At 35.6% G+C, this 27,023-nt stretch overlaps 1 long non-coding RNA gene and 1 pseudogene across 1 annotated transcript; one reads left to right on the top strand and one right to left on the bottom strand.

The window, feature by feature from the left end:
• Positions 1 to 8,094: 8,094 nt before the first annotated feature.
• LOC116406376 lies at positions 8,095 to 8,479 on the bottom strand. The gene is made up of 2 exons (XR_004219387.1): positions 8,394 to 8,479; positions 8,095 to 8,207 (listed from the first exon to the last, which is right to left on the bottom strand). It is a non-coding gene; the product is annotated as an uncharacterized LOC116406376 (long non-coding RNA).
• Positions 8,480 to 16,176: 7,697 nt separating this feature from the next.
• Positions 16,177 to 24,531, top strand: LOC101220793 (annotated as a pseudogene).
• The last annotated feature ends 2,492 nt before the right edge of the window (positions 24,532 to 27,023 follow it).

The raw sequence follows: 27,023 nt of genomic DNA, 5'->3' as shown, positions 1-27,023 counted from the left end.
ACGTTTTGCATTTGCAAGTCTCTCTTTTGTTTCTTTGGTATGCAATGTGGTAACAAGGTCTTGCTAGAACCGGTGGGCTAACCTTTCTATGGTTCTAAACTTAGTTTCTAAGTTTGACTGCTCCCTTCGGAGTGACAACAAGCCTCGTTTTCCCCCTACTATGGAACGGGGAGGATTCCTCCTCTTTTCAAAGCCCTCGTCAAACTCAATGCTAAGTTTGACTGCTCCCTTCGGAGTGACAACAAGCCTTGTTTTCCCCCTAATGTGGATCGGGGAGGATTCCTCCTCTTTTCAAAGCCCTCATCAAACTCGATGCTAAGTTTAGAACGCTAAGAGTAGGTGGTTTGGTTTTGGTTAGGCCAAAAGTAAAGTTTTCTGCTAAAAGCTCTGATAGTTAGGGAACTCAACACATTCTACTTGACCGAACCAAGTTGGCTCTTTGTTTTTTTATGGGATTTTTCTAATGTATATTGCATGTGTTGTTTGTTTTTTTATAGCTCTTGATTGTCTAACCTTTTTACGTTTTGCATTTGCAAGTCTCTCTTTTGTTTCTTTGGTATGCAATGTGGTAACAAGGTCTTGCTAGAACCGGTGGGCTAACCTTTCTATGGTTCTAAACTTAGTTTCTAAGTTTGACTGCTCCCTTCGGAGTGACAACAAGCCTCGTTTTCCCCCTACTATGGAACGGGGAGGATTCCTCCTCTTTTCAAAGCCCTCGTCAAACTCAATGCTAAGTTTGACTGCTCCCTTCGGAGTGACAACAAGCCTTGTTTTCCCCCTAATGTGGATCGGGGAGGATTCCTCCTCTTTTCAAAGCCCTCATCAAACTCGATGCTAAGTTTAGAACGCTAAGAGTAGGTGGTTTGGTTTTGGTTAGGCCAAAAGTAAAGTTTTCTGCTAAAAGCTCTGATAGTTAGGGAACTCAACACATTCTACTTGATCGAACCAAGTTGGATCTTTGCTTTTTTATGGGATATTTCTAATGTATATTGCATGTGTTTGTTTTTTTATAGCTCTTGATTGTCTCACCTTTTTACGTTTTGCATTTGCAAGTCTCTCTTTTGTTTCTTTGGTATGCAATGTGGTAACAAGGTCTTGCTAGAACCGGTGGGCTAACCTTTCTATGGTTCTAAACTTAGTTTCTAAGTTTGACTGCTCCCTTCGGAGTGACAACAAGCCTCGTTTTCCCCCTACTATGGAACGGGGAGGATTCCTCCTCTTTTCAAAGCCCTCGTCAAACTCAATGCTAAGTTTGACTGCTCCCTTCGGAGTGACAACAAGCCTTGTTTTCCCCCTAATGTGGATCGGGGAGGATTCCTCCTCTTTTCAAAGCCCTCATCAAACTCGATGCTAAGTTTAGAACGCTAAGAGTAGGTGGTTTGGTTTTGGTTAGGCCAAAAGTAAAGTTTTCTGCTAAAAGCTCTGATAGTTAGGGAACTCAACACATTCTACTTGACCGAACCAAGTTGGCTCTTTGTTTTTTTATGGGATTTTTCTAATGTATATTGCATGTGTTGTTTGTTTTTTTATAGCTCTTGATTGTCTAACCTTTTTACGTTTTGCATTTGCAAGTCTCTCTTTTGTTTCTTTGGTATGCAATGTGGTAACAAGGTCTTGCTAGAACCGGTGGGCTAACCTTTCTATGGTTCTAAACTTAGTTTCTAAGTTTGACTGCTCCCTTCGGAGTGACAACAAGCCTCGTTTTCCCCCTACTATGGAACGGGGAGGATTCCTCCTCTTTTCAAAGCCCTCGTCAAACTCAATGCTAAGTTTGACTGCTCCCTTCGGAGTGACAACAAGCCTTGTTTTCCCCCTAATGTGGATCGGGGAGGATTCCTCCTCTTTTCAAAGCCCTCATCAAACTCGATGCTAAGTTTAGAACGCTAAGAGTAGGTGGTTTGGTTTTGGTTAGGCCAAAAGTAAAGTTTTCTGCTAAAAGCTCTGATAGTTAGGGAACTCAACACATTCTACTTGACCGAACCAAGTTGGCTCTTTGTTTTTTTATGGGATTTTTCTAATGTATATTGCATGTGTTGTTTGTTTTTTTATAGCTCTTGATTGTCTAACCTTTTTACGTTTTGCATTTGCAAGTCTCTCTTTTGTTTCTTTGGTATGCAATGTGGTAACAAGGTCTTGCTAGAACCGGTGGGCTAACCTTTCTATGGTTCTAAACTTAGTTTCTAAGTTTGACTGCTCCCTTCGGAGTGACAACAAGCCTCGTTTTCCCCCTACTATGGAACGGGGAGGATTCCTCCTCTTTTCAAAGCCCTCGTCAAACTCAATGCTAAGTTTGACTGCTCCCTTCGAAGTGACAACAAGCCTTGTTTTCCCCCTAATGTGGATCGGGGAGGATTCCTCCTCTTTTCAAAGCCCTCATCAAACTCGATGCTATGTTTAGAACGCTAAGAGTAGGTAGTCTGGTTTTGGTTAGGCCAAAAGTGAAGTTTTCCCCCATTTTTTATGGGCTTTTTCTAATGTATATTGGATATGTTGTTTGATTTTTTTTATAGCTCTTGATTGTCTTACTGTTTTATGTTTTGCATTGTCAAGTCTCTCTTTTCTTTCTTTGGTATGCAATGTGGTAACTAGGCCTTGCTAGAATCGGTGGGCTAACCTTTCTATGGTTCTACATTTAGTTACTAATTAAGTTTGATTGCTCCCTTTGAAGTGACAATAAGTTTTGTTAATGTCGACCCTTTTCTAAAGGGATTTAGTTCATTGTGGCTAGACAAGAGGCTTCTAACTCATGTTTGACAAGACAAATTTGTTAAAACCATCCCAGTTTCTAAAGAGTGCCTCCTATCCTTTTTTACTCTATCTAGGCTAGGTTTGGACTAAGTGCATCATAGGTAAGTCACGACAAAGCAACAAAGGAAGACAAAGCTAGAAAAGTATCCATGCACTTATTTATTATACATCAATCAAGCATTCACAACACACATACCATTTTCTCAATCATGCATTCACATCTCAATAAGAAATAGCTAAAAGGAGCTTAAAACAAAAAAGACAGCAGCTTATGCTCAAATTTCAGCACATATACTCATCAAAATTCAGAATTTCACATCATAAACCCGAGCTCAGTGCTCAAGGGTTGCCAATCATGCTTTTTATGCAAGATCTAATTAAGCTAAGAAGGTATAATGCTCATTATTGTATGGAAAGAATTCTGAAAAATTTTGAAATTTGGGCAAAATTTGAACCCCCAAGTTTACACTAAACATGCAAGCTAAGCAAGCTATTACCCACACCCACTCAAAAAATTGCTTTTTCTGTCCTAAAAGCTTTTGAAAATCAAAGTAAATGGAGAAAAATAAGGGGGGAACTTTGGACTCCCCTGGAAGGATCGACATCCATGACTTTGGTTTGAAGCTTGCATGGATAAACCTTTTCATTCCTTTTTCATTGATTATTCATCCTTGTTCCTGAAAATCAAAGGAAATTCTCTCAATTTTATATATTACTAAAATTAGGATACATATAAGTCTTAACTAGTCTCATAGCACCCTCCATTCATCTTCCCCTACACTGGCTATGGTATCAAAATTTTCAATTAAGTAATACGTCTACTAACGAACTTGAAAACAAAACACATCACACTAAAAAACACAAACATCACTTTAACCCAACAGAAGCAACTCTTTTTACCCTTGCACTCACTATCACATTACTATCATGTTTGTCAACTGTCAAACTAACTCTTTTAAGTTATTTAGTGTGACTACAAAGTTATGAACACCATAATCTTAATTAAAACCTTTTAATAAATAAATGCGAAGTTACTACTCAAGAATGGCAAGGAATTCAAAAAACATGACAGCTATCCTAATTGGTTGAAAATGAGAAAAAGAAAGTTAGCCAGACAACCTGTTTGGACTACAAAGCCAGCAGATATGATTCCTCAAATTTGACCATTCACTCTCCATACTCTACAAGTCTTCAAGCACATGATGCTGCCTACTTTCAGATGAGCAACATCATTCCGATCTTAACAGTCAGAAGAGCAAATCAAATCAATCCTAGCATATTCACAAATCACAACTAAAAGTACAAACATTACAAAATAAAACATGCAGCGATATCAACAAGCATTCTGATAAATAATTAGCCAATTAATTGACATTACAAAATAAATAAAGAAAAACAAGCATTCTGATATTTTTCTATTTGTGCGGGCAGCCGATGTTCACAAAACAGCGTTTCGAACCCACGAGGGGCCCTATGAATTCCTTGTGATGCTGTTTGGGTTGAAACGCTTCGGCAACATTCCAATCAATCATGAGTGATGTTCTTCGCCCATATTTACGCAAGTTTGTTTTGGTTTTCTTTGATGACATCTTAATTTACAGCAAGTCCTTGGACGAGCATTTGCACCAATTGGCAATGGTTTTGGAAACTCTAGTAGCTCATCAACTGGTAGCCAACTTTAAAAAATGCCAATTTGCGGTTGACAAAATTGAATACTTGGGCCATGTTATTTCTTCAGAGGGGTGGCAGAGGATCCAACAAAAATAGAAGCGATGGTTAAATGGCCAGCACCCAAGAACGTGAAGGAGCTAGGTGGGTTTTTTGGGGCTAACGGGGTATTATCGGAAATTCGTTGCAAACTACGGTTCTATTGTGCTGCCCCCCTTGACACAACTGTTAAAAAAAGGTAACTTTAAGTGGAATGAGACGACCGAGAACGCATTTCAGCAGTTAAAAGTCAGCAATGATGTCTGTCCCGATGCTAGGTATTCCTGATTTTTCACAAAGTTTTGTGCTGGAAACTGATGCTTCGGGTGTGGGTATTGGGGCTGTCCTAATGCAAAATCAACGACCAGTGGCCTTTTTCAGTCAAGCTTTACCTATTACCCATAGGTTTAAGGCTGTTTATGAACGGGAGCTTATGGCAATAGTGCTGGCTGTTCAAAAATGGCGACCATATCTATTGGGTAAGCCTTTTGTGGTGCGTACAGATCAGAAAAGTTTGAAGTTTCTTCTTGAACAACGGGCTATCGGGGGAGAATATCAGAGATGGATCGCTAAACTATTGGGGTATGATTTTGTGATTGAGTACAAGAAAGGATTGGAAAACAAAGCGGCCGATGCCTTATAGAGATTACCACCGGTATTTGAATTGGGCCTCGTAAGTATTGTGGGCGGGCTAAACCCTTCAGTTTTCATCGATCAAGTGGCTGGAAATGAATCTCTTAACAATATTCGACTATCCTTGATAAATGGACAACAAGCTCCAGAGGGATATTCGCTACAAGGAGGAGGATTCACCTGATATTACTTTATTATTAGCTGAATTCCATAACAGCCAGATAGGGGGACATCATGGTGCATTGAAAAACATATCAAAGGCTAGCAAGGGAGGTATATTGGCGAGGTATGACAGCCCATATCCGCACCTATGTTGCTGAATGTTCCGTGTGTCAACAAGCCAAATACTTGTCTTTAACTCCGGCTGGTTTCCTTCAAGCATTACCCATTCCGGACCGTGTGTGGGAAGATATTAGTATGGATTTTATTGAGGGCCTCCCCAAATCCGAGGGTTATGATGTTATATTGGTAGTTGCGGATCTTCTTTCCAAGTATGCACATTTCATCCCCTTGAAACATCCATTTGGTGCAAAAGTGGTTGCTGCTGTTTTTATGCGAGAGATTATTCGTTTGCATGGATGCCCCTGAAGTATAGTGTCGGATCGTGATCGTATTTTCACAAGTCTATTATGGGAAGAGTTGTGGAGGTTGTTGGAAACTCAGTTGAGACGAAGCACCACTTACCACCCCCAAATAGATGGTCAAACGGAAGTTGTCAATCGAGGGGTGGAGACGTATCTAGGGTGTTTTTCTATGAACACACCTAAACAATGGGTTAAATGGCTAGCTTGGGCTGAATTAAGCTATAATACAACAGTCCGTACAGCCACATTGATGACCCCTTCGAGGCCCTCTATGGGCGACCACCCCCTCTATATTACCATATGTGAAGGGCTCGAGCCGGTGAATGATGAAGTAGACCATTTGATGAAAGAAAGAGATGAAATTTTGGGCGTTTGAAGGCCAATTTACTGAAAGCACAGCAGCGAATGGTCAAATATGCTAATGCTAAAAGACGGGAGGTGCAGTTTGAGGTTCATGATTGGGTTTATGTGAAGTTACGCCCTTACCGACAGTCCTCTCTCAGCCGTTTTAAGCACTCCAAATTGGCCCCAAGATTCATTGGTTCATTTATGATCGTGGCACGAATTCGTTTCGTTGCATACCGTTTGGCCCTTCCCAAGGAATCGCTTATACACGGTCTTTCATGTTTCTGTTCTTCGCAAGGTCGTGAGTTCAAACAGGCCATTATTCCAATTTCAAAAGATTTGGCTGCTGATTTGTCTATGCAAGTGTCTTCGTAGAAGTATTGGGAGTTCGCAAAACAATAGAAAAGGAGGACAACTTAGAAGTTTTGATCCGTTGGAGTGAGGGGACACTTGAAAGTGCAACGTGGGAACAAGCTGCTCTTATTCAAGAAACAGTTTCCTGAATTCCACCTTGAGGACAAGGTGGCTATTTGGGGGCGGGTAATGATAGACCTCCCATAGTAAAGGTGTATTCCCGTAGAGACAAGAATAGGAAGAAGAAAGAATGATTGAGAGTTAGTTGATAATTTTTCTATTTGTGTGGGCCTTAGGAATGTGTTTGTTAGAGTGGGGCCAAGTATTTTGTTATTTCTCTAAGCAATTACTTAAGTTTCTTGAGTGGGAGGGTATGGGTATCTTGATTTTGGTATAGACTCTCATTAGAGAAGTGTGTAGAGATTGGGGAGCTCTCAAATCCTCCCCTACAGTTCTCCCCTACAGTTGATAAATAAAATTTTGGCTAAAGCCTTGACAAAAGCTAATGTAGAACATCCCCCTTCTTTATGTTTCTTGAGTTTTATCCTAGAGGAGGTGTTTGAATTACCATTTTTATAGTTTAGGATTAGTTATTTGAATTAACAATTTTGTATCTTGAGTTAGTTATAAGTAAACTAACTCAACCCCAAGTTAGTTTAACAACTCTTGTAATCTCCAGCCTATAAAAAGGCTTCTCATTTTCATTAATAAATGATAAAAAAAAAGGCATTGTACATAAAGATTTCCTAGCTTTGCAATTACAACATCAAAAGCAATGTACAGTTCAGATGAGACTTTATTCCAGTATAGAGTAGCTCTGTAATTGCAGATCAAGAAAGTGAATGTAGCATGGAAATCCCAAATTCAACATTTGGAAGTTAGCAATTGACAATCTCATTAGTAGGCAGTGCACCCATAATAAAATGTAAGATTTTTAGAACCCTAAAAATTCAAGTAACTTGCAACTAGTCATTGTCATGACCATCAATACTACGATTAGTGGATCAGCACAAAATACAAAACAGTAAGACAGTAAATCTTTAAAAACCTTACTTCTGTTTTAACTTGCTCAAGAAGAATGTTGCAAAAAGTATATCAACAAGAATTCCTTCAAACATGAACTACAGGAAGAAGGGTAAAACAACAACAACATCCTATCAAAAATCATTTAATGTGATTGAGATCTTTTAGCATGACTGCTTGAGAACTTTTAGCACAACCGGGCAGCAACTTCAATAACAGAAAAACATGCATAATGTAGGAAGACAGCAGATTTCAAATTATGACATTGTATTTATGAATGTCAGGCGATACATTAATGTTCCAAAATTCAACCAAAGTATGATTGGGAATTATGGCCATACCTTTGCCAAAAGAACTTCGAGGAAATGGAAAAACTGGAGATGTTGCTCATGTATCATTCCCGAACCAGGATTGGGGTAGAGCAAATGGTCAACAATTTGCTGGATTACCAAGCAGAAAATAACTTATATTAGAAAAATGAACAATACATACCCACATATTACTGAAATTTTATGAAACAGATTTCAAGCAACCAATTTCTATATTGAAATGTGATCTCACAACTATTTTTATTTTGAAAAGCGATTTCAAACAACTATGGCTGTCTCATCACGCTTCATGTTATCCAATAATACTACAGGATTAACAAAGCCATGCCATGCTAATAATAAGGAATGTCGTGATAACCTTAAATAAACCATACTGCACGTCAAAGGCTGCCCGTGTAATGTTCTCCATGACATCTTTAAAAATACCACCACCATCAATTCCTGCCTCCTCAACTCCAAATTCATTAACAAAAGACACACGTATCTGCATGCAGAAAACTGAAGCAATTGACCCAACACAAACAAGAAAAAACTAATAAACAATTACAAGTAACTCTGCAACTATAGGATGCAGAAGAGGGAAGGGGTCGTTTTCACGAGGGCAAAGAAAAGATAGAAAAAAGTAAGATAACAATTTCATTTTTCATAAATCATGGAAGTCTGAAATTACCGATCCTCGAAGATCACCTTCAGACAATGCACTCATCTGACTGAAAGCATCTTCCAATATATGATTTCGTCGAATTCTAAAACCGGTTTCTGGCAAAAACAGCAAGAGATCCATTCCTTTGCCTAGCTGCTGCTAGTTGTGTCTGTGAAATGAGTTATAGAGAAAGTAACCATAAATAAAAAATATCTTACATATTTCTATAACTAACAGTCATCCAAGAAATTCAATATTGTGGATAAGGAAACCAAAAAAATAACTTGCTTACAGTGAAAATCTTAACCCTGCTAGTAAAGGGTACTAAAAAGGGAACTCGCTTGTGTATATCATTTGCTCTGGTATTTTTATCACTGCCTACAAAGAAACAAGGCCAAGTAAATAATTAGAATTACGATCAGATAGCAGGTCGTTAGAACCAAAACAATCATTGAGAACAATTACCTGAGAAATGAAATAATCATTCATCACGTCAGCATGGAAGTCACTGGGTGGTGTAAACTGCCGTCTATTGTTCCAGTCTTGCAACTACAACGAGACAATTTAATCTTAGTAGATCGACAAAATGATGCATGGATAAACAATCTTGAAACTTTGGACTCCCCTAGAAGGATCGACATCCTTGACTTTGGTTTGAAGCTTGCATGGATAAACCTTTTCGTTCATTTTTCATTGATTATTCATCCTTGTTCCTGAAAATCAAAGGAAATTCTCTCAATTTTATATATTACTAAAATTAGGATACATATAAGTCTTAACTAGTCTCATAGCACCCTCCATTCATCTTCCCCTACACTGGCTATGGTATCAAAATGCTCAATTAAGTAATACGTCTACTAACGAACTTGAAAACAAAACACATCACACTAAAAAACACAAACATCCCTTTAACCCAACAGAAGCAGCTCTTTTTACCCTTGCACTCACTATCACATTACTATCATGTTTGTCAACTGTCAAACTAACTCTTTTAAGTTATTTAGTGTGACACTACAAAGTTATGAACACCATAATCTTAATTAAAACATTTTAATAAACAAATGCCAAGTTACTACTCAACAATGGCAAGGAATTCAAAAAACATGACACCTGTTAGCTTATGCCTCCGGAACCAGCTACTTAAACCATCTGCCAGTCTCTGCATAATAAAATGATTATGAGCCTAAATTTTACAAGTACCAGTCCGTTGAATATAGAAACGTGAAACTCATGCTTTTCCATCCTAAACAACAGAACTATCTGCACTTCGATTTACAAATTCATTGCCTTTTTCCGACAGTGCCCACAACTGTTAGTTGTTACAGGTATACTTCTTTTATTTATTTATTTATTTATTTATTTATACTAAATTCAATAATACCATATTCCAGATGTTAGCAACATTATTTTAGCATTACCTTGGATCGGGATTCAACAAACAGCAGTATGTGATAGCGAACTCTCAGGAACGGTCGGGTTAGAAGAGGGAGGCCTAGGTGGAAGCGGGCTCTTCAGGATTTGGAATCGAAAACCGATCTGAGGGTGGAGAATTTTCTTTGGAAGACTTGGGTTTCCGAGGGGTCTGCGGCCCTTGATTTCGGCACCGTTAAGGCTAGAAGAAGAAGAAAGTGGTGGATCGACGAGATGGGTATGTCGCAAGATAGAGTTTCTTGGCTGCTTCACGTTAGAGAGGAAGAGCGAATTTTTGGAGGTATAGGAAGAGCGAAACGGAATTTGAGAGATAGGAAATCGCAGGGTTTGAGGAAGACGAAGAAGAGAAGGGGAGATGAGAGGCAGAGTAAACCGATGGAGAAGAAAAAGGGGAAAGAAATTTGAAATAAAAGAGACCGTTGAGGTTGAAGAAGAGGGAAAGAAAATTGACCGTGGAGGAGAGTTATTTAATTTTTGGATTAAATATTTTCTATGAAAATTAAAAAAGAAAAAGTTAAAAGGCAAATATTTTTTACTTTTTTTTATTATTTATTCTATGAAAATTCAATAATAAAAAAGCATCTATATTTGCTTTTGGTATGGTTCACATTTTTATTTATTTGACAAAAATCTAACTAAATTATCATTCATTTTGACCTAATATTGCAAATATAAATTTATATTTTGCATCTTAACTACTCTTTGGCATTTATAATATCATTGTTCCACACCTCAATTTTTTTATTGTTGTAAAAAATAAACCTAATCCAAAATGAATTAGCAAATTAGGGAATAAATGTAATCATTGTTTTTGGGAGTTTGAGTTCGACCGTGATTATTGTTGAATAATTTTCACTTAGACATGCACATTTTGCTATTTTAGCAATTTAAATTTAAAATTTTCTTTTATCAAAAGTAAACCTCTTGTTTTAATGTTTTTCTGGTCATCCCTTTTAAATACAACTAATGACAAATGAATATAACAATTAAGAAATTCGTAGATATATAACAACATTTTAAACTAATTGCTGCAGTTATTTTAAATCACATATGTCATTCGCTTATAAGCCATAAGAGTCTATTAACGATATAAATCTATCACAAATATATTTTGCTACATTTACAATTTTTAAAAGATATTGTTATATACTTAATTATTATTCATAAAATTGCTAATCCATTATACTTACCCTAAGTTAAATGAATAATGTCAAAAGTAAGTTTACTACGAAGGTAATTTGTGTGACCCTTTTATCCTAACGTAGGAAGTTTGTTCCACTCCATACCATTATTGAACTAAGAAGATTAAGTGTGTATTAGTATGTTTAAACAAGTATAATTATAGCAAATTCTATGAGTGATATATTTATATTAGCAATACAATATGTGTTACATATGCAAATATTTTGTATCTAATCGCTGTATTTGCAATTAACTCCATTCAAATATACAAATATAAACATAACTCTTTAACCTGAGTTTAGCTAGGATCACAAACTACAAAAAGAAAGTATGGAATATGATCACACGGTTTTTGTTGATCAGTATCAGCACCAACAGCAGAATGCAAGGCATCGGAGAAGTGAAACGAATCATGATTCGTCTGAAAATAAAATTGATCCCAACGGAGGTAGGGAAAGCCAACAGAAGACTGAATCTGATGGGAGAGGTCCCAAATTTTTTATCATTCTTCTAATGTTACCATTGTTAATTTACTTGTTGGCTTATATGCCATTTCCAGAGCCTGAATATTCTTTGCATGAAAATCAATCCTATAGTATTCCTATGGTTACAGAGAAACATGGCGTGGAATTTTTTGTCAAATCATCAAATTTTGATGTAAGATATCCTCTTGGAAGCCCAGCTCGAGCTGAAATAGAGAACAGTGTGATAAGGGATTATCGAAACCTTGTTTCGCGTTATTGTGACGTAGAACTCCAAAGACTCCAGTGGAATAAAATCTCCCAACTCCTCACTGTGCAAAGCTGAATAATCTCGAGGTAGCATAAGGTGATAAAGGTAAATGTGGTTCTCTTTCTTTTCTTAGAAATGATATCCGGTTATTTTTTTGGAGATTGTATCCATCTTCTGTTGCTTGTAACTTCACTTGTTAACCTTGCTTGGATATAAACAATGCAACAGTAAGTAAGTTTGTTATTTCTTGGTGGTCACAAAGTAATTAATTGCATAATTATTAATATATTACCCCCAGCGTTATGTTGGATTAAAGTTTGAAAAGTATAGTAAATATTATATTGTGAAAACTCCCACAGGCATTAAGAAATGAGCCGTTGACAGTTTATGGAGATGGCAAGCAAACCCGGAGTTTTCAATACGTTTCTGATCTGGTAAAATATATACACATTTATTTATTACCACTACAAAATTAACGGACTGTTTCATCTTAATTTCGAATTTAGCAAATGTGATTTTTAAAGATAGGATATTATATAACTTTGTAATTAATTTATTATTGTGATATTGTTTAGAGTTTTACATAATAATAATAATAATAATAATGTCACAGGTGGAGGGGCTAATGAAACTGATGGAAGGCGAGCTCGTGGGGCCTTTTAATCTGGACAACCCCGGCGAATTCACTATGCTCAAACTTGCTCAGGTCAGCTCTCTACTCCCCATTCTCACATTTATACTCCTAAACTAATCTACTCTCTTTTAGCATTTAAAATATTTAGGTTTAATCCTTTTTTTGGAACATTTACTCATCAACCCTAATTGCTTTGCCCTTTAAGTTTCTTTCACGTAATAAATAATTAACTTCATTCATGAAACATTTAAGTTGAGATAATTGGGATGGTTAATTTGAATCTTATGAAAAAATAAACTCTAAGAAAATCATAAAATTAAAATGAATATAGGTATGTATATTATTTTGTTTGTAAGTAAAAAAATTTATGATTTTAAAATTAATAATAAGTTTGTATTGGTGGGAGCTATCTTAGCATTTTAAGTAAATTGACCAACCAATTCAAACTATTGATATTGGTTTTAGTTATATTACAAACACTTATTTTCAAATAGAGGATAATGAATTAAAATATTTATAAAATATAACAAAATTTTACATCAATAGATAAACACTAATAGGTTTTCTTTCCATAACAATGTTTTAAACTTTTCTTGTCTCGTAGGTTTTTTCAATAAAATATTTTGTTTTGTACAACCAAAACTGAATTCATGGAGAAGCAAAACTAATTTTAAGAATAGTCGACTTAGTTATTATCTATAGATCAAAACACTTTATAAGGTTGCATTTCTTTATTTTCTAACAAGTTAAACTATAGACTTAAATTGTGATAAAAAAGGACATCCTAATAATTTATATGATACAGTCTATTTTAAATATAGATCCTTAATTCTATTTTATGAAGCTACCCAAATGGTTCCATATCAACAAAATAATTGTTATATATGTGTTCGCTTTTCATCGAATATTTGAATAAGTGACACAAATATAGGTGCAACTCGAGATGCACTAAAATATTTTGTTTAAGTACTTTCTTTCTAACCAATAAAGTTATTGTGCAGGTAGTGCAAGAGACAATAGATCCAAATGCAAAGATAGAGTTCAGACCGAACACGGAAGATGACCCGCATAAAAGAAAACCTGACATTTCTAAAGCTAAGGACCTTCTTGGTTGGGAGCCCACCGTGTCCCTTCGAAAGGGCCTTCCCCTTATGGTTTCTGACTTTCGTCAACGCATCTTCGGTGACTCGAAAGATGACATTTCCACTGCTGCCGTCCTCTCCACCACCACCACGGTCTAGTCCCTCCTTCTTATCTCTTCTCATACCTTTTAGAATAAGAGATCTCTCAAATCACTTCCTCCCAAAGAATAACATTTGGTAGTTTGAAGAGATGAGAGAAAAAAGAGGAGGGGATCTTCCCATCCATCAAAACCTCTTTCTTTTCTCCCAATTTTCACATTTTTTATTATGTGGGCCTAATTTACCTCTCTCTTCCTCTCCTGTTTTGTATATCTTTGCTCTATATTATTTATGAAACTCTCCTCTCTCTTTTTTTATTTCACTTCTTCCCATATACATTATATTTATACCTTTCTTTTTGTTAAATTATAAATATGAACTTTTGTAGTTATATATATATATATATGTTTGATCAATCTACCATTCTTCTCGTTTCATGAATATATAAATCTATAAAATTTTGAACATGTATATCTCCAAGATTTTAACTTCGTGTCTATGTGAAAAGTTATTTGTAACTATTTGTGTACCAAAGAAAGAAATGCAATAACTAGTCTTGCTCGTTTGTTAATTAGTTATTGTCACCAATATGTGATCAATATATGTTAGTATATATAGTTTATCAACAATAATTGACACGCCTTTCTTTTTTTATGATCAGTAGTTTAAATCCACATGTTTCTAGCTATTTATTACCTTAAACAAACTATCAAACTGTTATTGAATGTTAGAAATAAATTTTGGTCTCCTTCGATCTTCTTCCATTTGCTCTTGAGATCATTAATTAACAATGAGTAAAGTTTCATTTAGTTTATTTTAATAACTTTAAAGCATGTATGTCCTTAAGTTCGTTCGACTGGGTGATTTTTGTTGAGTGTCATGCTAAACATAACTCAACTATTTAATAATATATTCTTGATCATGAATAGAACGATTTATGTTATGAATATTTCAATCTTGCGTTATTGCGATGTAAAGAACATTCAACAACCATATATCGTTTGCTTTATCTTTCCAACGACAATACAATGCCAACGAAAGTCATAAATAATTCAATTGATTTTATTAGATTAAAATAAAATTACGTAACAAATGGAAACCAATTATGAATGAACCAAAAGTTTAGCCCATAAAAGGCTCATTTTCTTTTGCACACACCAATTTATTGTGGAAATTTTGTAGCAAAGTTTGTTATGAATTTGGTATTCCAAACTAAATTTCAATTTATATTCAAGGAGTACTCTTCCCAAGGTTCAATTATCTTTCCAAAGTTTGCTTCCATTACCATACAACAATAATTGATGTCTTTAACCTCTCTTTTCATTTTCTTGTTAGAATAAAAAGTGATAAATTATAGAGATGTTTTTAAAAATAGTAAAATAAATTAAAATATTTACATTTTTTTCATTAAATTTGTTATTTTTCACCATTTCCGTGTATTATAAACAAACATTTTTTAAAAACTTTTCTTAATATAAGAAATACTATTATATATATCACTACCTAAAAAAAAACTTAATTTTAAATTTTCAACAAATCGTTAAAAAATAGGATAGTTGCAAATTTAGCTATTATATTCAAAATAATTAAATATATAGTAACTTTTTAAAAAATTTACAAATATAACAAAATTTGTCAAATTCTATCAATGATACAAGTCTATCGCTAATAGACTATATTGTAAATATTGGTCTATCACGGATAGATCATACAAGTCTATTAACGATACAAGTTTATTAACGATACAAGTCTATCAACGATAGTTTTGCTATATTTGCAATTTTTAAAAAATATTGTTATATCCTTAATTTTTATTCCTCAAATGGCTATCTACTACAATTACCCAAAAAAAACTCTTAAAATTGTTCAAAGCTCATTCCAATATACGGTGAGTTGGGTTTGATTTTAAAATGTTTAATTTTAAAACATAAAAAAATCAATAAAATTAATGAAGTGATTGGTAAATTAATTTTTAAATATACTAAAAATGCTTTAGAAACACTCTCAACCTTTGTTTTTAACATTTTCTATCAAACTTGTGGTAGTGTCATTTCTTAAAGAGTTCGATCACTTTGTTTCACAACTCTCGAATTTAAAAAAATTTTGTAACTAAATATGTGATTGTCAATTACCACATATTCACAATTCACATAAAAACGATCTACTGTATTGAGTTATAATATCATATATATGGTTGAAGTATTGAGTTAGACTATCATTTAATTCAAAACGTTGTTGAATAACTCAACTGAAGTAAATGTGTGCAAGTCATCAACGTCGTTTTAATAACTCAATTGGTTAAATGTATAAGCCATTAACATCATTGTATATATAGCTCGGTTGATTAAATATATAGACAATATACCGTAGAAACTTAAAGTAACAAACAAATATCAACATAAAGTTTAATCAAACGAAACATCAACTAGCAAAAGCATTACTACTACAACTAAAATTAGCTTATAGTTTGCACTCATTATATATTAGCTCATTAATTTACTTTTAAACATTGGAACTTAGTTACTATACAGTATACATACTTTGAGAGGCTGGTGGGAGAAAGGGTCTAAGCGGGAAATAAAAATTTAAAACTCAATAAATTTATATAAAACACGGCGGCGGCTTCACGAGGGCTTCACACTTCACTCCCATGGAGGAAGCCATTTCTCGAATTCTCACAGAGCTCGAAGAATTTCGCCATTTCGACCACTCTACAACTCTCCATTCCATCCTCCGCTCTCCAATCCGCTCTTTTCGACCTTCAACTTTGTTAGACAACTCAATTAGTACCGATGAAAACAACCACTCGATCGTCTCTACGAGGACCTCTCGGCTAAATCCCTCTCTCTTCCTCTCTTACTCGCGCCATTGCTTCCGCCATGGATGAATCTTCCACCTGTGTTTCGGTTTTAGCCTCTACAGTCTATCTCTCTCTTCTTTTGGCCTCTAATGCACCGGTCTTCACGCTTTTCAATCCCATGGATTTCCTCTCGTTTCTCAGGTGTGTGAGGAGATTCTTGAAGCAGCGACCACAGGGTCAACAGGACCAGGATGATTCTAATAAGGAGTCTAGTGCTCCCAAAAGGAAGAGGAAAGCCGGTTTTAAGGGTAAGGGTTTGCGGAAACGTCCGAGGCAGAGTTCTAGTGGCAGATACGATGATGGTGAATTGGATGCAAGAGTTTTGTATCCCGTACTTGAGAGGTTAGAGATTTTAATGAGTGTAATTCATTTGGATCGATTTCCGGATAGTTTGAAATCTTTGATTGAAACTGTAATTGATATTCCTGTTTTGGCACTTGAAATTTGTACCAATTTAAGTATCTATAGTAAGTTCACTGATTTTTGTTCGCGGATTTTGAGTGCTATGTTGCGTCCTGAGGATGGGGATCTATCGAATACTGCTGTTGAGGTGATTAAGTCTCTATCACCATTGATTCTTAATCATAAAGATCAGGCGCGAGCGTTTGCGCTAGAGTTTGTGACTATTCAAATAGGGAAGGTGGCAAAGGAATCAGATGGTGTTAAGAGTGCTCTAGTGAATCTTCCAAGGTATTTGGTTCAGAAGGCGCCTGAGAAATCTGAGCCTCGTAGTTTAGCAGTTGATTCAATAATGGAGGTTGTTAAAGCGCTGGAATTACCCGATCAAATTGGGTTTGTGGATTATGCAGTGAAGATGACTCAAGGAAAGTCTAATCTTAGGCTGTTAGCGGTTGATCTCATCTCAATGCTGATAATGTCCTTGAGTGATCCAATGGTCATTGATTCGAAAATTGAGTTAAAGGATTCGTGGGTTTTTGGGTGCTTGGTGGCATTGGTTCAACGTTGTTCAGATGCCAGTGCTCCAATTCGTGCTCGAGCACTTACCAACTTAGCTCACCTTGTGGTGTTCCTGTCTGAGAATGACAAGAATAAGGCCTTAATGAAGGAAATTTTGGGGCTGGTGATGGTGAAATTCTTGGTCTTTTGCGGAAAAGGTGTGTGGATCAAAAGGCGGCAGTTAGGAAGGCTGCATTATTTCTGGTTACCAAGTGTACAACCGTCCTTGGTGGAGCAATGGATGGTGATATGCTAAAGACGGTAGGAATTGCTTGTTCTGACCCACTCGTTAGCATACGGAAAGCTGCAATGTCGGCTCTTTCCGAGGTAAATTCCTATGTTTACACTAAGTTGGGTTTTTTAGTAAGAGTTCAATAAGTTTAAAGTTGATATAATTTGTATTTAGATGGCATGTAGGAGTAGGAGTAAGTTTGACAATTTGGCCACGTAGGGGAGACGTCTCTGTATCATGTCACATGCATTAATGGTGTTGGACACCGACATTTGGCCACTTTAGAAATATGGATGTTTTCTAGAAGTTGATATACAGTTTTATTTTGCTTTATATTTTTTACTAGGCTAAACTGCTAAAAGTTACAATTTCAATTCTTCACTCACTATTGGTCTATCATTGAATCTATATTTACTTCTATAGGCCTTTCGAAGATTCCCAGATGGAAGTGTCATGGTCGAGTGGCTACACTCAATTCCACGTTTGATTGCTGACAATGAATCTAGCATTCAAGAAGAGTGTGAACACTCGTTTCAAGAACTAGTGCTAGACCGGTTGGCTAGAGCTGAATCTTCAAGTTTACCTAAAGGAGTATTGGATCTTCTTAAAGAGATAAGTCATGCAGAGGTAATTCCTTGGGTGAAGAAAGTTTGTGCCAACTTAGGAAAAAAGAAACGATTAAAACGCACAATTGCCGATTCACTTCAGGTAATTATAAAGACATCTGAATCCTTATGGCGAAGCCAATCTTTGCCTCCAGAGAAGTGGACAGCTCCTCCGGGTGCCTGGTTCCTGTTGTCAGAAGTGTCCACTTATCTTGGGAAAGCCATTGATTGGGAATTTCTTCATCAGCACTGGAAACTCCTTGATGATCATGGTAGGACTGTTCAAAGTTCAGTGACTCAAGTAGGTTTATTTGGAGAGAAAACAATTCAGAGTCAAATTCCGTCGCTTGGGCTCAAGATCGGGTTTTTCTCTTACAAACCATCTCCAATGTTTCTGTTGAGCTGCCTCCAGAACCTGCAGCAGATTTAGCTCATGAATTGCTTAAAAGGGTTGAAGAATTCAACATGCATCCAACGGAGGTAAGCATCAACATCATTGTTTTCAAACTTTGTTTTACACTTCATCATGGTTGGTTTATTTCTCCGGTACAATTGTTTAGATAATTAAAACTATTCACCTATACGTAGTTTTCTAACACGCTTCCATGGACAATAATCTCATCTTCTAGACTTCTATGGTATGTGAACACTGTTCATCCGGACATTGTCCTATACTACATACTATTTATCTCTATGACTCTATACATGCATGCTATAGTTTGGGCTAGTTACTAATGTGCTCAGCTCAACGTGTATGCTATTGTTTTACTAAAATGTCTTTAACGTGGGGAAAGATTCTTCTTGGAATTATTTGACAATACATGTAGTGAACGCGTATATATGGCCGTGTGTGTAGTGTGGATATTATCAGCCAATGCGTGTGAATGCAGCTCCCTGTGCTTTGGCAATTGGGATTTTTTCACTCTTGATTTTGTTTCACTATTCTTTTTTATTGTTTCAAATATCTATACAGTCGGATAAAAGGCCTGAAAAACATTTGTGGAATAATGAAAAATTAATAAAGTACAGTGATAAAGCACTAATCTAAATACAAGCCAAAAAAGTGTTCTGGGTTTGAATTTTCTTATAGTACTCTACTTTTCCTGTTAATCACCAATTTTTAAAGATCAACACGTACGTATATATTTAGTCTTTTTTCTTGATACCTCACACGCATTTTCAAATAATGATGATATCTTGGTAGGTGAATGCACATGTAAAAACACTTAAAACATTGTGCAAGCGGAAGGCTTCGCAATCTACTGAAGCCGATGCCCTCATCCTAAAATGGGTAAACCAGCTTCTTTCGAAAGCCTCGGACATATTGGAGAAGTACATATCCAACCATGCGGAAGCAAACAAAGATGTGAACTTCACAACACCACCTCCTAAAAGTGGTAGTCGAATGGGGAAGAAAGCATCTGCTAGGAGCAAGTCCTTGTCCGAGCAATCACTGCAGCTTACACCATTGGCTCTTTGATTCTCATTTGTCCATCGGCTGACATGACTACCATAGTACCACTTCTCCACACCATTATTACTTCTGGAAACCGTGATCTCAAATCTAATAAACTACCAATTCAAACCGCATCTCTGAAGGAAACTGCTCCTTCTTTATACATTCAAGCATGGTTGACAATGGGGAAGATTTGCCTTACTGATGAGAAGCGAGCAAAGAGTTACATTCCTCTATTTGTACAGGTTAAGTCTCGAATCTCAGGCCTCATATCACTCATGTAGCCTGATCTTTTGATGGTTTGAATGAATGTTACATGTAGGTCTCTGGCATTTTGGTTTTATAATACCACATATACTACATGAGCCAATCATATAATCTTTTCGACTATTCATATATATGGTAGATAAACTTTTACTCATTTGTTTGTTCATTAAGTTCTATTTTTACTTACAGTATATTGTCTGCGCTAGAATTTATGAGATTTTCCTTGTTTTCGTATATAAAATTTCATGTTATATTCCTTTATCAGTGTCTTTTATGTAGTCAAATTTTGTTCGACACAACTCAAATTGCTTAAAGTTTTAAGTCTTTTATATTGGTTTAGGAGCTTGGAAATAGTGATTGTTCAGCGCTTCGCAACAATCTTATTATCACAATGGCAGATTTTTGTGTACGCTATACTGCTTAGTTGACTGGTAAGGCTGATACATGATACAAGTCTTGGAGATATGCTAGCTTTATCAAATACTTTGAAATGGCAGGGAAATAGAATCTCTTTAAACTTGTTCCTTGTTACAATCAGACTAACTCTGAATTGAACAGCTACCTTACGAAAATCACAAAGTGCCTTCGCGATCCTTGTGAACTTGTCAGAAGACACACATTCATACTTCTATCCAGATTATTACAGGTAATTTGTTCTTTCCCAACTCCTAAGAACTTCTCCCAATTTTCACTGTCATGTTTGTGATTAACAATGTTCAGCAATATCGTTTTAATTTTCAGAGAGACTATGTGAAATGGAGAGGGGTTTTGTTTCTTCGGTTTCTTTTGTCACTTGTTGATGAATCGGAGAAGATTCGTCAACTAGCAGATTACCTTTTTGGTAACATTTTGAAAGGTTATAAAATTTTACATTTTCAGCCACTGTCATGGTTATAATATTGGTCATACCGTTCCAACGTGGCAATGGAATTGAAATGTGAAACTGAATTTGGCAGTGAAGGCCCCACTTTTGGCTTACAACAGTTTCATAGAAGCAATTTATGTTTTGAATGACTATCGTGCTCATTCTGGACATAGCGATTCGAAGGCATCACGAGCTGAAAGTCGACCATTCTCCATCCGGTAAGGAATGTTTGAACTATGTGCCTTATTATACAGTTACATGTAATGGAAAATGATTATCTTTTGTCTATCTTTCCAACTTTATATTTGAAGAGGCAATGATGAAAGGTCGAGGTCCAGGAGAATGCGCATTTATGTTTCTCTTTTGAAACAAATGGCTCCCGAGCATCTTCTGGCCACCTTTGCAAAGTTATGTGCAGAAGTTCTTGTTGCAGCATCCGATGGTATGCTCAATATAGATGATACTACTGCACGTTCTGTTTTACAGGTCCATATTCAAAAGCATTCAATCATCTTTAGTCAATAATTTTGCTGCTATTCTAATTTTCTTTTGTCAGTATTTGCGACCTGGAATCTCATTAGTTCCCCATGGCTGAAAGCGCAGGATACCTTTGAGATTCTTGCTTGTAAAGAGATTCGACTATCAATAAATCGAGTATCATCATCAGAATCTGGTGATGTAGGTGAGGAAGGGGGTGAGAGCGGAGGAGCATCTGCTGCTAGAGGAAAGGTCATCACTCACGCAGTGAGAAAGAGTCTCATACAAAACACCATACCCATCTTCATTGAGTTAAAAAGGCTAATGGAAAGCAAGAATAGCCCCCTTATAGGTACGAATACTCCAAAACTTAAATAATTTAAATTGAAATGTGAAGTGCCTGTTTGGGACGGTTTTGTAAGTGCTTTAAAAAGTGTTTTTGAACACTTAAAAAGTCCTTTCAAATTGATCCTAAGACATATTTAACATTTTATTCGTATTCTTTAATAATAGGTTCCCTCATGGAATGCCTTCGAGTTCTTCTCAAGGACTACAAGAACGAAATTGATGACTTATTGGTAGCTGATAAGCAACTTCAGAAAGAGCTCCTCTATGACATTCAAAGATATGAATGTACCAAAGCCAAGTCAGCCGTTGCTGAGGCAGTCAACGAGATGCAAAAGTCAACTAACTATCTTTCTCCTGAGGCTCCTCCCTGCTGTAAGTGTTCTTAACAACCTAACCTCAAAACTTCAAAATGATTCGAAAGTTGCTTCAGCCATTGCTGATGCAGCTGCTGCAGCCACAGCAAAATCTGTGCTTAGAGAAGTGAACAGAGGGACTTCGACACCGCCTCTCGGTTCTCTAAGTTTGCCTAAACTCAAGTCTCGTACTGGTGGAAACAATGGCACAAATACTTCACGTTTGAATGTGATTGAATCTTTGAGAAAACACCAGTCTTTTGAGTCTGATGAAGAAAACTAATGTACATAGGCTAACTAGGTAACAGGGATTGAAAATTAGTGGATCTTTCTTTGTTGTAATATTGTTTTATCTTGTATTGTATTTAATTTAATTTTTGATGTGAATCACGAGCTTTATTTGAATTGTTATAACTTAGAAGTATGAGCGACTGTACAGAGAAACAATTGGCAAATGGCATCCATATTTGTGGTGGGAACTGTTTCATTTTATTGATGTTGTCGAGCCTAAATCACGAATAAATCTTCAAATCTAGGTTTGGGGTACGTGTGATGAATGTATTCTTTGTTTTGATTCAAATCTTAAATTTTCAGCCATTTCCCATTTGTTTGGTTTATAGTTTTAACGTAAGGGGTAAATTAATATTTTTTTATTTAGTTCTGTTTTTATTTGGTAGAATTGTCACTAATCTATCTATATTATCTTTTATTTTCAGAAACGATGGTGGCCTTAAAGGTAGATGTTCAACTATTGTTTCTGCATCTGGTTCATCTGGAAGGTTTATAAATTTTTTTATACCTTTCTAATGGATGAAAATCATGAAATTTAACTATATATGTGCTATAGCTGGAGTCTTAATCTTGCTTGCTTCCTTCCCTATGTTTCAGGGGTTAAGGCCTCTGGTTGACATCAATATGATACTTAGAAACCTATGTAATTAGTTGTCAAATCATCAAGCATGACATGTTGAAAGCTCTTCAGTTCTTGATTTTGTAGTACACGCTCTCCCCCTTTTTTTTTGGACATATCACATATGATTGATACCGTGAATGGGCCTTCGACATTCCTAAAGCTCCTCATTGTTGAGCTTTATTTGTTAGGCGACACCCTTTAAGCCTGCTCTTTTCACATTTTTAGTATCCGTGGTCTTATAGGGTCAATATCTGCAATTATGGAAAGAATTCCAAGCAAGTGACAACGTTCGGTTTGGCATGCTCCATGGAGAAATAGTAGGGTTAGTTATATTATATATATATTTTTCCTATTGCTCTATGTGTTTTTTGTCATGGATCTCAGTAGTGTTTCAGATGTAATTTATTTAAATGAGAAAAAAGTGGGATGAGGTTGAAGTTTTAACCTTATGGTCCAATTTAATTCAACTTGTATATAAACGTCCTGTATTCCACAATTTATAGGATAAATAGCCTCTAGTCGGTAGCCTATAGATGCTAAATACTCAATGAGAAACTTCAAAGAAAGCTCCAAATTTGGTCCATCTCCCTCCATTGGATAACTTTTTATGCACTGTTCTTTTTCGGCTCTTTTGTTGAATATATACATTCCTGCTTCTTATAAAAAATAAATAGAAACAAAATCTTAAGCTTGCTTTTCTGAAGCAGTGATTGAAATAAACGCCACATGGAGTTAGAAAGTACATTATATTTGAGAAAAAAGAATACTAATAGTTGAAAATAACAGAATAGTAACTGAAATGATAATTGCATACTGGCCGTTTTTATGTCTCTTTCTGTTGACTTTATTATCTCTTTATGATTTAACATCTCATATGAATTATTATGTGTATCTTGCATGGGATATTTTGCCACTTCGTGCCCATAAAAATCAACACTTGTCTTTCGGTGTATAGGTCATAAGTAGTCACTTTGGGTGGTAAGGACCGTTGCATTTGATCCAAGTAACATGTGGTTTTGTACTGATTCAGCAGATTTGTTTAACATTTGATGAGAATGGTGATGCGTTAAAGATTCGATTTTATTGCCAAGTGTCTTCGTGAGATTATGTCTTTCGGTAGTGTTGAAAGAGCTACTGTTTCTAATTTTGGTTCATTTCTTGTTATGGGAGATTGGTTTAAGATATGGAATAAATGTAGTTCATTTCAGGGTAATAATGTTGCAAAGCTTTTTAATATTCCTTCACACAACCATGGTTCCCTGTATTCAGTCACCTTTATTTTCTTGTGGCAGGCTACATTAAGATATATCAAGGTTGGAGACCAAAGTTGAGAGGCTAAAGTCGGTAGTACAAGTTAAAGATAGGGAGATTGCAACAGTTACACGAATAGTACAATCTCGAGACTTGTCTAAATTCTATGATTTCTCTCTATTTAACATTGAACAAGGAAGTTCTTTTCCACAGGAAGCCAAAGGTAAGGCTGCTTTTAAAGCTCAAATTGACAAGCTACAGTAGGAAAATGTTGAACTCCAGAGAAGGGTTATTGGCAATCAGGTTATGGTAGTTGGATGCTGTGAGATAGATACTAGTTTCTATGTAATAATTTTAGTACTAATGTTGTTTTCTGTTTGTGTGCAAAGCAAGTAAGAACTCAACAAATACATGAGATGAAGAAGAAGAAAAGGAGTACATCAAATTGCAGGTGAGAACCTTTTAGTTATTTTTCGGTTCTAGGCTCAAGTTGGACTCTGTTAGAGGTGCTTATTATTTACAGCTGAGATAGGAGCTTTTGTATGTCTAAACCAAGTCTTAAGGGAGAAAAAGAAAGAATTCCTACCAAACCCTTCCACCAAGACCATAGAATTCCCTTGAAGAGGCAGAATACATAATCATCAGTCTAAAGCTTACAGTACTCAAGAGACAAAAGAGTTGAATTGAAATGTTCATCATGTTTGAAATGCCAACAAAGTTAAATGGTAGATGAGATGTGTTGAATTCGTGATTGACTCAAAGTAAGTTCATCAACAATACGTAATATTTTCTTCTTCTTGTGTTCTTATTACAGTTTTTTTTAATTTCTCAGTATTTCTGTGCTTACTAGGGGTGAGTAGAGATCTTATACATCTTAGATTGGTATTTCCAAGTGCTGTACTTTCGTACTTTTAAAGTATTTCATTTGGATGTCATCTACCTCTAAGCCTAAACGCTACAATGACAATGGAAGATATTAGGCTGCAGTAGGTGATAAATTTCAGGTTTCTCTTAGGGTGGAATTAGAAGAGAATCTAGGTGTTTTGTACACAGAAAAAGAGAGGGAATATAAATGATGATTGATCCTGTGTTGTTTTGTTAAGGAGTCAAAGGGAATTTAGATGAATGGGAAGGACAGGTTGGAAGGAGTGATTAGATTTATGAAATTTATGGACCAAGTTACCGTGGGGGGAATTACGTTGAATGGTTTGTCCAATTAAAAATTTCCATTACTTTTATGGTACCCTTATTGTCACCATTCGTCTCTTTTTCTATCACTCGAGATCCCTTCCTTGCCTTGCCTTTATCCAAATTATTGTCTATTTCTTGTAGCCAGTGAGTCCATCTAGCTTTGCTTAAAAATGTTAATTACCAAAACTTTAACTACGCCTTAATAATGCCTTTTATTGTTTGTTTTTTTTTGTTTTTGTTTTTTTTTCTTTTTTGATTTAACAGTTAAAATCTATGTGTTGGTATAACGTACAACGTATCTATTCTTATATTGCTATATCTTATTTACTTCAAATCAATGTCTTACGAGCTAACATCTTATTTCATGAATATACGCACTTACATTCTCACTTAGCGTGGCTCTATTTTTCATATTTCAAACTCACAAGTGAGAAAGAGTGTTGGATGTTATGTTAAATTTACTCTCTTATCCATTAGCTTAAGCTTCTATATGTATTGGTGCTTTCTTGATACACTCAAATATTTCTCTTTTATTACTTGTTTTCTCCACTGATATGTATCATAAGACCTTTTACATGTCTTCATCAACATGATACTTAAAATACAAAGCTCAACCTCTTTTTTGCCACTCCATGGCATGAGTATCCTGGCCCATTAGTCATTTTTCTTGAAAACTTAAACCAGGTTATGGAAGGCATATTTGAGAGTGTTTTTAGAAACTAGTTAACAAAATTGATTTTTACTAATAAATGTTTTGTTAAAAGTGATTTTCATGGCATATTAACGTTCGTTTGTGTCTATACTTTTAAAAGTGATTTTGTAACATAAAAAGTAATTTCCAATGACTCGAAAACATGTTTGGAACTTAACAGAGGTAGGAAAAATTCAAATGCAAAAATAGACATGGTATGTTGGCTTGTCTGATTCTTACTTGTTTTCTTTTATTTATTTTTTTGAAAAATTTGATGAGATATGACATTAGTTTGTTGTTGATTGTTCTATCATTATGGTTTTGATCTTAACTATCTTTTTCTCTCTCTCTTTGGTCTTTTGTGTTGCTTTTGATTCTATATGTTCTTAATTTTAATGTCTTGGGTCTTTGTCGGTGGTGGAGATTAGAGATGCTTGTGTTCTGAAGAAGATAATGGAAGAATTTTTTATTTGTATTATGTGAGATTGTTTTGAGTTTCATTTTGCATTTGTTGGAATGGAAAGAAAAATTACTCTGTTATCCATGCTTAGTTAAGTTTTAGTTAAGTCTACCTTGACATTTCTCATAACACGACCCGTCCTTGTCTTCTGAGCTAAGAGGATCAGGCTTAGTCAAGTCTACCGTCACATTTCAATTTAATGATCTATTATGTTTGATTTTTCGTGAATTTGTGTTACTTAATGATCTATTTTGTTTCTCGCTTATCAAATAATTGGAATTAAGAGGAGATTTGTTTAACATTTGATGAGAATGGTGATGCGTTAAAGATTCGATTTTATTGCCAAGTGTCTTCGTGAGATTATGTCTTTCGGTAGTGTTGAAAGAGCTGCTGTTTCTAATTTTGGTTCATTTCTTGTTATGGGAGATTGGTTTAAGATATGGAATAAATGTAGTTCATTTCAGGGTAATAATGTTGCAAAGCTTTTTAATATTCCTTCACACAACCATGGTTCCTGTATTCAGTCACCTTTATTTTCTTGTGGCAGGCTACATTAAGATATATCAAGGTT

The sequence above is a fragment of the Cucumis sativus genome, unplaced genomic scaffold, assembly GCF_000004075.3.
Source record: "Cucumis sativus cultivar 9930 unplaced genomic scaffold, Cucumber_9930_V3 scaffold93, whole genome shotgun sequence".
In the NCBI taxonomy this organism is placed as follows: domain Eukaryota; kingdom Viridiplantae; phylum Streptophyta; class Magnoliopsida; order Cucurbitales; family Cucurbitaceae; genus Cucumis; species Cucumis sativus.
This window is presented reverse-complemented; position numbering and strand designations above follow the sequence as displayed.